We start from the raw sequence: 15,057 nt of genomic DNA, 5'->3' as shown, positions 1-15,057 counted from the left end.
ACGATGCCATGTTTAAAAAGAGTGCCTTTTTCTACTATTATACCATATACCATCATTATCCTGGGGCTGTCTGCATTTCCCGACCCTCATCTTGACTTTAAAGAACCTATATGTTAGATTAATTGTAAATTTCCTCTCATCCTGGATATGTTTGAAATATTTTCCACTGGATGTCAAGCAAACATTAATCAATCATTTAATTACAAAAAAATAAACATGATAAATTAAATTGTATTATTTTCCTTTTTTCATCCGTTTTAGTTACAAAATTGATGTTCGTCGGACAAAACGGCAAATCTCAGACTTATCTGATTATTTACTAAGTACTATGGTTGTTGTGTTCTTTGTTTTTGAAAAAAAAGAAAAAAAAAATGAATTTCGAAAAAAAATGGAAGTGCTTAAAGATATTACAAAACACAGAAAAGGAAGACAATATTTTAAAAGATTTGAATTGTCATTTGAAAAATTTGGTGCAGGTAGCTAGGTATTAGTCACCATTTTTTATTCCAATTTTTTGAAAATTTATTTGGGATGCCTACACAATAACTAAGTGATTTAAAGCTTTAATGGAAATACCTTCAATGATCCATCTTATTTCTTTTCTGAGTTGTGTATTCAATTTCACCACATCTTTGTATACGTCAATATCTTAAAAACAATCAAATATCGATTACTATAACAACTATTGGTTCTTTATAAATTCAAAGTCAGTGATGTAAATTTCAGACTGATAAACTAATATAATGCTGACTTTTTTGGAAAGAACGATACCGAAAGAAAGCGAAAATCATATGTCACATATATTCAAGAACAGTCAAACAAGTCATGAAACAAAAATATTCCTTAACATTTTTGCTGTTGCTCGAAATCCTTTGAAGAGATGACCTTAACTGAATATACGATAAACAACCATTTTGTCCATCGCTTCCTCACGGAAAAGATCATCGAGAATACAATCATAATGTTAACGTGGACGTATTTTCGTATATACAAAAAAGAAGGCATCGTTTAATGTTTTTAAGCTTTTTAATAACTGATACTACATTTGTAACTGTGGCTTTTTAGATGTGGGTTGTGGAATGAAGCAGATGAACCTGTATCTGATATATATTTGATTTCAAGGTCATTGGCAAGTTTAAGCATTGAACGTATAAAATTATTCAGTCAAAGGACATAATCTATATGGCGGCACACAAATCAAGAGTTCGTGCAGCATTTACGCACTTATAATGTTATTTTGGTATCCTATAAGACGACAGAAGATCATAAAAAAACCAACAAACAGACCTTTGATGTCCAGGATATCATTTTAAGAATGTGCCATTTGAGTAATTGTTTGGTTTGAAAGTGAATTGTCAATTCCTAACTTCGTTTTCAAAAATGTTAACAATGGGATGTACACAGAAAACGATGTTATTGTGGGCCACGTACGCCAAGAACTCAAATCGTTAGAAATATCCACATGCACATTTTGTACATGAGCAAATGTGTTCTATTAAAAAACAAATTGCAAATCAATTTATTTGGTAGGATTTCTGAAAATTGCTGGAACCATGTAAATGATGTATGTTTCATGGTTGATTACAATTCAATTAAAGAAATATAGACACACATTTGGCACTTTTTCAGGATTTTTGTCTTAAATCCAAGAAAACTGGGGAGAGGAACTCATCATTCTGAATATAAAATAAAAAAGAACTACTTACTGTCTAAAATAGTCTGTCTATTCTTTTTCAGCTTTTCTACTGTCTGTAGTTGATTGTCATCGATGCATGCATCTAAACAACACCAAATAATATATATTTATATACAAATCATTTGATTTTAAAAGAATATAAAAGCTACATTTTTATGAGAGTGTATAGATTTTTTTAAGTTTTATCTGCCTTTGATTTTTTGTGGGGGAAACCATCATGATACCAATATCTGATAATTCAAGAAGATGTTTGCATTATCATGTTTATAGCTAGAACCTTTTGCAATATATCTAACAGCATATTTTTAAGCATTCACAAGTTTCATTAAATAATTACATGACGTATGAAAGCATGCAGAAATGAAACCGCGTTAAAACAGTAAATTCTATAACTGGACAAGAAATAAAAAGCTAAAATCCATCCGCAAGTTAAAAATTAACATAATTTACAAAATAGATTGGTTGTGGAAAACGAAAAAAAAACCAAAAAAAACGAATAGTAAAATCCATAATTTATAAACACAACCAAACGATATTCAATATCATTAATACTGCCTTACCTTGTAGCTCTTGTATTATTTTATCGATTCTCATATCACTCTCTGAAGACTCACGGTCATTTCGAACATCTAAAATATAGAATTTGATTGTGAAATATCCTTATTCACTGATAAACTCATAGATAACTACCGTCATGATGCCTATGTTTTTCTGATTACTTAATTGACACCTCTTGTATCTAGCACTCCGTGATGTAATTGAAATACAAAAAAAAAATAATTTGGTTCAGGACTATTATTCATTCATTAGTTTTAAAAAATGTAGTTTTTAAACTATACAATCACCTAACATCTATAAGAGCAAATAGAGGACGTGAATTAATTCAGAAGGTCAAGGTGAGCACGGAAACGAAACTTTTGTAGAAAAGCTTTTTTTGATTAACGATTCAATAAATGTGTATTCTATTCAAATGCAAGTATCGTTATATCGATAAAAAAAAAAAATCCTTAACACTAATTAACGCGCTTTTGCGCTCCACAATAGATAGGTTTATTTAATTTCCAAAAATCTTGTGCTAAAAATATTGTAATTAAACTTCCAAGTTCGAATACCAACCATGTACATGTTGAGCAAATAATTATAAGGTCAGAAAAACAGATAGGATGATCAATTTAAAAGTAAATAACCATGATAACAGGTGTTATTTTCAAAATGACGATTTCCAAAGATTTGTACCTACTACCGACAAACACAAAGAATCTTAATGGCCAAAAAACAAAGTCTACGGAAAAGGTTAATTTGCCAATTCTTCTTAAATAAAGGCAACTATAGTATACCGCTGTTTAAAAGTCGTAAATCGATTAAGCGACAACTATAAGAGGAAAACAACGGAACAACAGAAACACTGAACTGCAACAAAAAACAAACGTCAACATACAAAGAAACGTGAACATCTTCAATTTCTTTTTATTTCGGTGATTTGCAATCATCTCTTTGAATTAGTTTGATCCCCTTCATCTTGTTGGTTTAGTTTTGATTGTAAAGAAAATGTAAAAAATAATAGATACCAGGTTTTTGATTTGATACGCCGGACGCGTTTCGTCTACATAACACTCATAAAAGGCACCCACACAAAAACATTTGAAAGTTAAATCTAATACGAAGTTGAAGAGCATTAAAACCAAACATTTTGAGAAAAATGGTCAAATACATGAAATACGGCAAAGGACATAATTATATGTTTGTGGTTATACATGTTATATATGTTTTGCATACTACTTTTTCTAACAACAATAAATGCACAGAAATATACAGGTAAACTGTAATACAATAGTTATAAGCAATATGACCAGTAAAGGCGTTTGCAAAAGAGAGGCCAAGGATACCAGAGGGACATTCAAACTCATAAGTCGAAATTAATCTGACAACGCCTTGGCTAAAAAAGAAAAAGACATGCAATATTACATCGTGTGTGGTCGATCAATCTCCTAGACACTTTATAGTTATACCATGACTGAGTACTCCTATAGGCAATAAATCAACGTATATATGTTATGGTTATTCAGCAATACTGTTACTGTTACATGTGTAATTTTCAAGACAGTTGTTTCTCTATTTATATCCTTACTCAGATAGGTGAAGAAAAATATATCAACTAAAAAGAAAAACTCCTTTACAATCGATATTTTTTTCATTTGCATTTATTGCATTTATTACTATCACTGTGTCGAAACCTCTACTGGTTAACATTTAGTCCCCGAGGATATCGCCAACCCAGTAGCCTGAACTTTGGTATCGGCATGAAAATACAGAAATTGTGTTTTTATAAAATTAGCTGTTACACCATTTTTGAAATTATCTTAAATTAAGGAATATGTCTCCCTCGTGCACAGCTTCGACTATGCTTTTTTTAACTGTTTAGTTTTATATGCTCTCCATTTCTTTTATTGAGATTTAGATTTTCTATTACTGTTACCCCAAGTATCACTGAAGAGACATTTTGTTGTCCATAAGCACACCTGGTGGAGGAAAACTGGGAATCGTGTATGGTATCAAGCCAAAAAGTATTTTATCAAAATTTGGCCAATTTATCGTTAACAGGGTATGATATTGAATCGGGAAATGAAATTGACAATGGAAAGGGACAAAGAGACAACAATCCGACCAAAGAGCAGAAAACAACCGAAGGCCAAAAATGGGTCTTCAACACAGCGAAAAAGATCCGCACCCGAAGCGGGCTTCAGCTGGCCCCTAAACAAAAATGTGTACTAGTTCTTTTTTATTGATAGTCAGTTATCACTAATTGTCTTTGTTTGTAAAATAAGTTTAGGAGGCCAAAAACATCATACATTTCTCGTTTTTTTTGTACATTAATGACATAAAATAAAATTCTAAGAAATCAACACTAATTTGAAATTACCATTATTCTGTTTCAAACATTTAAACCCCGATGACGTGTAGTTTTTTAATAACATATTTTTTTACTACATGTTTTTTTGTATATGCAGTCCGCAAAAAGTTAAGAACCACCTGAATATAACTGGCAACATTTGTTTAACTAATGCGAACAAATTATTTATGTTTGGTGTTTTGAATTGCCTTTAACATACACTAAGAAAATTCATTACGGCCAAAAAGATGAACTCTGATAAACCCGTCAAGCAACTTTTTATTAAAGGTCATCTGCACTTTTACAAATACACTGTTTCGAAAACTTTAAATCTTCCTACTGTCCCGCGTGCAAGTGAAATTTGACCCTCATCAAGTCATTGTGTAATATGGAAAGGCGTAAGTCATCTGTGGCTTAACGTTAGCATGCGATTGGCATGTCAAATGCCGGTAAGAGTACTTGCAGGATAGGTAACCAATCCAATGTTAATCATACCGTCATTGTCAGACTTTTACGACGTCATGTTGTCACAGGAACTTTAAATGATAGCCCAAGGTTCGGAAGACCCCTTTTAACTACCCGTCGTGATGACAGAATGTTTATTCGTCGTGCTAACGCTAACCCATTTACTCCTGCCCCGCAGCTTAGACACCACTGGCCTCCAGGTGGTCGTGTTAGTGTTCGAATATTGTTCCGTCGACTTCATAGAGGCAAACTAAGAGCACGTCAAGCTGTCAAGAGATCTGTCCTAACAGCCAGGCACCGTATAATCATGTTTCAATAGGCTAATGAGAAGCTGGAAAAACTGCATTGGTCAGATGAGAGTCGGTTTATGTTACGACCAGTAGAAGCCAAAATACGAGTTTGGCGGGAAAATAAAACTGCATATGACCAAAACAAAATTTGCCCAACGACTGCATGTGGTGTGACAGTATGGGGTTGCTTCACATACCGTTGTAAGCTATGTGTGCTTATTCTGCAGGGTAACATGAACTGACAGCTATACAGGGATTTAATGCTTAGAAGCATAGTAGTCTCTCATTTTGATAATCTACCACTTGCGTCAGGACCCTTGTACATAGACGACAACGCTTAACCACACACGGCAAGGATTGTAACAGAGTACAAAGAGCAAGAAGCCATTGACACTATCTGTTTGGCCTTCCATGTCTCCTGACATGAACTCTATCGAACATGTCTGGGATGCCATTGGCATAAATCTCAATCGCACAGATCGACCTTTGCAAAATTTTGGCGATTTAAGAGTGGCAACTGTTAATGAATAGAATGCATGTCCTCAACTAAAGTTAAGAAGGCTTGTACAGAGTATGAGACGCCGTGTTATGGAACTATACCGGAAGAGAGGTGGTTACACATGCTATTGACTCAAATATTGACATAAAATTTGCCGAAAAAACCAAAGATTATTTGTAGAGAATTTTAATGATATTGGGTGATTATTTGTTGTAAAAAAAATAAAATCACAGTGAAACTTAAATTCTGTTTCTGATTTGTGTATTTTAGACTTTTTCTATGAATGCAAAACTTAAATGCAAAGAACCTGCGTAAGTGACCAAACTTGAGTTTATGGTTTGTTTATGGTATATGTTAGCAAAATTGCTACATAAGTTTTATCTCTTTTTTCGTGGAATAACTGATTTTTTTAAACGACAAAAAATTCGATGCAAAAAAAATAGGTGGTGCTTAAGTTTTGGGGGACTGTATATATTCTTTTTGAATGAATAACAGATGTAAGTAAACGTCAATGAAACAATCAAACGACACAATAATTGAAGAAATAAAGAGGGTATTATAGAGTCTTTAAACCATGGACAGACATTCCTTGTCTGAAAATATGAAACCGTTAAGCAATAGGCAGATATCTATACAATATGTCAAGTACTAAAGCGTAAAATTGTAAAAACATAATAAACAAAATAATCAATGTTTTCTCACTGAATTAATGAAATATATTTTGTCTAAATAAGTCATTTAATCATCTTTTGTTGTTATTCGGTCTGAAAATCATAGACAATATGAAAATAGTAAATTTACAGTATTGCAGAATAAAAAGTCTATTTTACTAAATGGATTACTGAATTTCAAAAATAGATCACAAATATTATGTTCAAATAGATAAATATATCCCAATAAAACATTAATTCCAAATAACACATTTAAAATTTGATAAAGATTAATATTTATTGGATAATTGAATCCAAAGTATTATGCCAGATTTAAAGGCTAATGTGGAAGATTGTTTATTATATAAAAAGGCGAAAGATTCCAAAGGGATATTCAAACTCAAAGTCGAAAAGAAATTGACAATTTAAAATCCTATAGAAGAACGATAACAATTTAAACATGTTAAACAAATGGTAACATGGCCCTGGTAAACTTGAGAAGTATGAATATGAAGACGATCGAATTTATATATATATCAGATAGTACAGGTAAAAGTTATTTCTCAACACATAGTGACATTCATTTATATATTTAAAATTGATTTACGTGTACAAAACAAAAACAACAACAAAGGGGCAAATGAGAAAACAACAATGATAATGATTAATAAAAATATTATAAAAATGCGTGAAACAGACCAAACGATAACAACAGTATGAGGTTGAAAACAGAAACATTTATAAACTTCAAAAATATCGATTTTATATAAAACTTAAGGTAGCGCAATACAAAAGCAACTAAATTTTATCAAAATTTCATTTTCAGCTGTTTTTGTTACTTCTTAATATTCAAAAACCACAGAAGAAAAGAATATTTACATATCTTGCACTGTTAATGAGTTTTGATGATAATTAGTTTTATAAATAAATGCACGTGTCTGACTGATACAAGATAAGAACATGTGGGCAGTACTAGGTGGTTAATCAATAGAATCATTTGATAGCTTTACGACCACTGACCAGCAATAAAAATAACAGTTATGAAAAAGAGGTGGATTAGGGATTTATGGAAAAATGAAGATAATGAATTCCAAATAAAAATACATTTTTGTATTGGAGCTGCCAGGAGAAAAACAAAACAACTATTTGGAGCTTTAGAGGGAATCAAAATATAAATGTACAGATATTAAACAAATATAATTGTATAACAATAACTGTTGCTGATGTTTATACTAGAATTTCTTGAGGAGAATGTTTAAATATGAATTCTTTTTAAAAAAAAATACAAATTAAATGTTTCATTTTCAAACTGCAAAAAATGAAAAAAATCTACTTTGTGTAAAACACCATATTCGTCATTGTATACAATTATAATTCTAGAAATTCCCCATAAGGATCCTCTAGACTGACCAACTGATCATTTTGTGTACACATGCATAACTTACTTTTTGTAACAATGCAAAAAACAAAATATATCATTTTATGTACTAAAAGAATATAATCTATATTGAAAAAAGTAAATGCAATGTGTTATTAAACTTCTGAGATCATTAAGAGTAAAGGTTTATCATAGTGGGCGGAGTTTTGACCATATCAGTAGCAACTGACTTACAGCAAGGTCAATAATGATATAAAATCTCCCGCCAGATCTGATTTTTGATGCATAGGGTGTGCATTTTCTTTATATATTTAGAATTGCTGAATTGGAATGCTTTCTAATTGGTCAAAACCTAATTGATTTATAATTAAAGGCCAATCCTGAAGTATCCCCATGATACATGTGTGAATTATATTGAAGTTAATGGGGTACATGTAGGAAAATCCTTATTTATTCAATTGGGACACATTGATTTTTGTCATGAAAATGTAGTTTTAAATTGAAATTAGCTCCTGATGGGTGCCCCTATATGCCTAATTTTCACACATGTTGTTCCTTGACCAGTTATATTCAAAAGGGTGTCTCAGATTTCCAAAAACATCAATAGAACAAATTTTATACCCAATTTAATTTATCGATCTCTTATGAATTGAGGTAGCAAACTTTAGTGAAGGTTTATGAGAGAATGAAATACAATAGGAAAAATCTAAGACAACCTTTTGGAGGTCAAACTGTGTTTCACAAGAATCTATAAAATATTTTGGGATGGTATGAATAACAAAGAAGCTAATTTTATTCAAGTGTGGACATCACAATATAGCAACTAATTACATAATAATTAATTATGTTATAATCATGTCATAATGAAATAATCACTATCTGAAATATTAATCTTTCTTCTTTCCTTTGGTACCTATTTTATAAAATTTAAAGCTGGATGAAAGAAATTACATCAGTTTAAAGTTGTCTAATTTGGGGTGAAAAAATCTTTGTATTGTGTTAATTCTAACAGTAAATAGTTTATGATGATGATGTAAGTTTTTAACGACCTTGACAGGCTTTACAGCCCTTGCACGGTCGGTAAATATTTTATATGCATTTAGTAAATGTTCTCCCCTAATTAGAAAATATCAATGGTATTTAATCATAGATTCCTGAATTTCATTCAAACGTTCTTCAAATATAAAAATTCTATACGATGTGCAAATTCGCAATACTTAATATTTTTGTAATATTATTGACAATTGACAAGAGTCGAAATATCAAAACCTTCTGTGTACCTTATCTAATGTCCTTTATCTCTTTTTAAAAACTTCTTTGAATAATATTGATCTAAGCTTCTTAACTATTTCTCCTTTGTTAATCGTAATGAACATAGATACCAACTGTGTTTTCTAAGATTTGAAACCAACACATCCAATAGAAATTAAATAAACAAATGAATGTGTCTTACCTCTGACCAGTGTCACATCATTTGAATAGCATAACAGCAATACAGAATTCAATACGACCAACAAAAGAAATATATTGTACATAACTGAAAGCACCCACATGTAGCATATAATGTGGTATTTTTGTCACCGCGTATAATATTTTGAATTTCTCTACATAATTACTGTTTTGCGTGTCTGAAATAAATCCTTCTGTTGAATTCACAACAGATGATGAAGATAGATTTACTTAACACATTGCATTCACCTTATTTGGGATGATTCAAAATACTGAGTGTTGCAAAAGCCCAGTAGCAAGTACTTCGGTACTGCCATGAAAAAACGAATATTGTTTGACTGAAATATGATACACTTAGGTCCTGTCTAGTTTCATCAGCCCTTCAACGTTGATATTAGGTTTTGATTTGTTTGAAATGATCTGACCTTCAGCATCATGGAAGAAGCATTAATTGAAATGCTCATCTGGTGCAGTAAAATTTGTACCATCAATGATATTTATTACAAACAAATATTGCCTAGGATTTAAGCTTAAAGCCTAATTTCACTTATTGCCGCTAACATATACACATGCAAACAAAGTAACATTTAAACGATCTCATTGACAAAACATAAAGTCTTTTGGAAGCCACTTTGACCTGGAGTAAATACGTTTTCTTGTTCAATTTATAGACCTAGGTCTATGGAAGACAACTCATGATAAGTGTATGTGATAGTGTAGTTGTAATACTGGTTGAACTATTGGGATTTGTTAGATGACTAGAAGGAACAGCATTTGCGAAGAACAAATATGATATACAGGAAAAAACGACAATTAATAAATTGAAGGCTCCTGACTTTGGACAGGCACATGCAGAATGTGGCGGGGTTAAACATGTTTTCTGGCGCCAAACCCTAAACTTACATGAAATAATGGTGTAACAGTACAACATATATAACAAACAATTAAAATCAGTTGAAAAGAGCTTAATTCAGTTCCATAAAAACACAAACAAACTAACAAAACCAAACTTGGCACAAAGAACAAATATAAGAGTACACCGAGTTACTTAAAGCTAGTCAAAAGTTAATAATAACTAAGACAAATGTGTAAATATAAAAATAGTAATATTAGTAGAATTAGTAAAAAAAAGACGGTAGCAGTATTAGTAGTGATACTATTAGTTGTTGTTGTTGAAGTTGTAGTAATAATAGTAGTAGTAGAAGTAATATGAGTAAATATAATAGTAGTAATATGAGTAATTGCATTAGGAGTACAAGATGTTGTAGCTGTGGTCGAATTAGTGCAAACAAAAGAAGGAAAAACTTAATTTAGTGAATTATAGCAGTTATTTTTGTACGTACAAATATGTAATGCTCTGACTTTGCCCTGAAACATTCCTTATCAAGGTTGGAATACAATGCATTAAAAGACGACCTCAGTTTGGTTTCCTCTTTTCGTTTACAAATTTCTCATTCTTTTGTTTTTGTTTTGATGTATCTTGCAACTCAACTTCCAATTTTCAAGACCCTTTTTTCCTTGGATATATACAAACTGTATAGTATCTGCCCTTTTTGTGGTAGGGACCATTCCATATTTGATATTGCTGTTTACACAGAGTGGAAATGCCGTTAGTACTGTCAAGCCAATACAAGTCATCAATGCCATGAACGTTGTCATTATGTCTGCAGTATATATATTCATATTTTAGTAGTTATGCATCAATGATTCAATTGACCAATTTCATATTACCAACTTTTGACTCCGGGTTCTGCAATTATTCAACAGGTTACTTGCTCTGTGGTACTCGGTCAATTAGGAGCGAAAACAAAGTAAAATCAAATATATGATCGGTGCAATTTTGGGATAAATTTACTATTTTCCGATGATTTAGTCATGTATAGAAAGCATTTAAACAGTTAACTTTCCTTCAAAATTGTACCGATTAAAATCTTGAATTTACTTATTTACGTTGCTCTTGCTTGACCGAGTGCTATGATCTCCTACCACAGAGAAGGAAACCTTTCACAAAAATATTAATTCCGGAGTCAAAAGTCGGTATTATGAAAATGGACTATTGCTGTAAATGAACTGATCAAAGATACATGGATTAAAATTGTGTTCGCCAGGAGCTCGTCAGATTAATGTATGTGGATAAAACAAAACACCTTATTAAAACCTTGTTGCTATAGTCATACGTAGGAGTTAATAATTAACATTATTGGTATGTTATAATTATATAATGACATCAATATGGTGTTGATCGTTTGTTATAAGCCTGACTCTGACAGGATATAGGCAGTCCTTATGATGCTCTCTCCCTTCCGGCAACTTTGGTGTGCCGACAAAAAACCAATGTGGCAATGTGGCATAACAGAATACCAGAAGTGTAAGATCATCGACAACCAAAAATTCCGAAAGTATTCGCCAATATGCAGTTGAAGTATTGTATTCATATAGTAGAATATCATTTGAAGTAAAAAAAAAAATCGACGTTTGGTAAATAAAGGTAACAGTAGTATACCGCTATTCAAAAGCTATAAGTCGGTTGAGAGAAAACAAATCCGGGTAACAAACTTAAACCGAGGCAAACACATCATCGATAAGAGGAAAAGAACGGAACAACAGAAACACTAAAGTGCAGCAAAACCAAACGCCAAAGCAACATACATAGACACAAACTATAACTAACAACTACCATATTCCTGACTTGGTACAGGACATTTTAAGAAATACACAGTTAATTTATTAGTATAATATAGATTATAAATGTCAACACTGACTACTAGGCTGGTGATATCATAATTTATACCATAATATCATAATAAATGGTAAATGCAAATTAATAGATTTGAATGAGTTAGGATGGTGGTGTTGTAGCTATTTACCATATTCTATTGTAAAACATGATAAAAGCAGAAATTCACTTATTTTTAGTGACATTTTAGTGTCAATTAAGGAACTCAGAAAATAGATACAAGGATATGATGATGACGTCACGAAGCTGCTAATATATATTGTTTTCTGTAACCATGGTTAATATTTATAATATCTTATTTCTAATATTATAACAGAAGAAATTTACCGAATTTAAAATCTGATTATTTGTAAATCGATTTAAACGATACGTATCAAGAAAACAAGCAAAAACTGAGGAAATCGTAAAATGGGACGCGTGTTTTGCTATGCATTATGGTGTGTTTGTTTTTTTCAACATTGGCTAGAGGTATAGGAAGAGGGTTGAGATATAAAAATATGTTTAACTCCGCCGCATTTTTGCGCCTGTCCTATGTCAGGAGCCTCTGGCCTTTGTTGGTCATGTATGTTTTTTTATTTTAGTTTTTTTTATAAATTTCGGAGTTTAGTATGACGTCCATTATCACTGTACATTTGTGTTTAGGGGCCAGCTGAAACATGCCTCCGGGTGCATTGATAACCCATTGGTGGCCTTCGGCTGTTATCATTTTTACATTCTCGCTCATAATTATGTCGGTTAGCGGATAAGTAGCACACCCATACTAACGATGTCAGTAAAGTTTGAACATGCACGAGTGCAACGTTCTACTGAAACATGTAGTGTCTATTAAGAGATGTTACTGCTGTGAAATGAGAAGTTTATTCTCGGTGAGTTAAAATCATCAAATGTGTCATAAATTCGTCTATCTGTGTCAATAGAAAGAAAGAGACCAAGCTATGGAGATAAGATTGTAGTTTCTAAAGTATACTTAGAATCTACTTAGTAGTTGACTGGAATAAATTATATATGATATACAAGAACTAATTAAATGTCAGCTTTTGCGTGACAGATTATCATCAATTCATATGAAGGTGAATTGAAAGAACTTTATAACATGTAAGAATAAAAATATATACTGTGCATCCAAAATGAAATTTATAAACTCGAAAAAATCACGGACTGCTCACGAAAAACACGGATATATAAAAAGGAATTTACTCTCGAAAAATGTCCAAATCAATGCAATAACAGGACATTTTGTAAAAGACAGACAAACGATACGAAAAAGGACATTCAAACTCATAAGTCAAAAATAGACTATCAACGCCATGGCTAAAAAAATACTAACGAACAAACACACTACCAACTGTAAACGAAATACCAACATAAAAAATTAAAGACTTAGCAACACAAACCCAACCAAAAACTGGGGATATCTTAGGCTGCGGAAGGGTTAGCAGATCTAGCTCCACATGTGGCAACCGCCCTGTAAAGTATTTGTATATCTAAGTATATACATACTTTATGTCCTTTAACAATTTCATTGGTTTAAGTGTAATAATGGTTTAATCTATCTTCTGGTATCGATTAGGCTGAATCAAATGTTTTGAAAACAAATACATGTAGAATTGAAATTGTGTTTTATCACAAATACGTACTACTCTTGAAATTTGATGCCACTGTCATACAAGTGAGAGATTTCGCTTGCAAAAAGCTTTAAAACCAGGTTTAATTAACCATTTTCTACATTAGAAAATGGCTGTACCAAGTCAGGAATATGACAGTTGTTATCCATTCATTTGATGTGTTTGAGCTTTTGATTTTGACTATTTGATTAGGGACTTTCCGCTTTGAACTTTCCTCGGAGTTCAGTATTTTTGTGATATTACTTTTTTTGAATGATCTTGTATATTAGGTTTTAGCACTTTTTGTTTAACGTCTAACCAGAATGGATGTCTTTCTGTTTACATTTTTGACCATAATCATTCGAAAAAAAACCCCGATCAAATCAAACGAAAACACATCTGTTCCAAGTCGGATATTTTACCAATAGTAATGGTGAACACATCTATCCCATCGCACTTCAACTATAGGATACAACGATATACTCAAGTCTGTCTCATATCTTGCTTATCATACAGCAAATTGACCATTGGAATCGGTTGAAAACAAAAACGTTACGACAAAAGAGAAGATTTCAGCTTCCAAATTATGAACTTTCCATGTGATGAGAGGAGACAACCATGTTCTGCCTTTTATTCAAAATTTAAAGTGTTTATTCAAATTTTAAACACACGCACTAAAGTTTTGTCTCTTTTACTTATTGATGAGGACTCATACTGAAGGGGTTTTAGACTGATTGAAATGTGAAAAAAAAAATATTCACAATCACAATGTTACATAAGCCTAATTCATGCATATATGTACTTACATATTCAATCTAAAGTATTGGAGGGCAAGTCCCCAGCCTACATCCTCACTTAGGACGACGATGTATATGTGTCATAGTAGTTTTGCATTCTGAACATACATAATTGTACTTAAAAAGATAGTGTGGCTGTTTAACTGCTAATGACAAGCTGAGTACATAATCAGGACGAGAACATGCTGAATTTAGATGAATGAGAAACTTGCTACAAACTAGACAGCCACACTGGTTTTGAAAATGTAAATGTTTAACGTGCTAGTTAGATAGTTTTCTCGTTTCAATTGTTTTACATGTGCCATGTTGGAGCTTTCTTAGCTGACTATGCGGAATGAGCTTTCATTGCCGAAGGCCGTACGATGATATAAATTCCTGATTCATATGGAGTCTTGTAAAGAGTTGTCTCATAAGCAATCATACCACATCTTTTTCTTTTTTATTGTTGACAAGATAACAATTCACAGGACAGTCATGATACACTCTTAAAACCCCAAATAAATGTTGCGTGCTTGAGATGATATAAATACCACTTCAAGCCTTTGGTTTGAATAGTCCAGAGAGTTATTGTTTTTTATTACTGCTGATGTTAGACCAGAAAT

The 15,057-nt window shown here is 32.0% G+C and overlaps 1 protein-coding gene and 1 long non-coding RNA gene across 5 annotated transcripts in view; both read right to left on the bottom strand.

Moving 5' to 3' along the window:
- LOC127723732 (fibrinogen-like protein A) overlaps window positions 1–15,057 on the bottom strand; it is a 130,424-nt gene that overhangs the window by 65,917 nt on the left and 49,450 nt on the right. The gene's annotated exons all lie outside the window — the stretch shown is intronic.
- The window catches only part of LOC127723737 (uncharacterized), a 41,014-nt gene that overhangs the window by 970 nt on the left and 24,987 nt on the right, over window positions 1–15,057 (bottom strand). The window contains exons 1-2 of one of the 2 annotated variants that reach the window (XR_007992230.1): window positions 1,707–1,752; window positions 577–648 (exon numbers count right to left, since the gene is read on the bottom strand). This is a non-coding gene — a long non-coding RNA (uncharacterized LOC127723737). Of the gene's footprint in view, window positions 1–576; window positions 649–1,706; window positions 1,753–15,057 lie in introns of those variants that run through there. The other variant, XR_007992229.1, reaches the window with a different exon arrangement.

Source organism: Mytilus californianus, unplaced genomic scaffold (genome assembly GCF_021869535.1).
Source record: "Mytilus californianus isolate M0D057914Y unplaced genomic scaffold, xbMytCali1.0.p SCAF_13, whole genome shotgun sequence".
Classification (NCBI taxonomy): domain Eukaryota; kingdom Metazoa; phylum Mollusca; class Bivalvia; order Mytilida; family Mytilidae; genus Mytilus; species Mytilus californianus.
The sequence above is the reverse complement of the archived record's forward strand: the minus strand, read 5'-3'. Positions and strand labels throughout refer to the sequence as shown.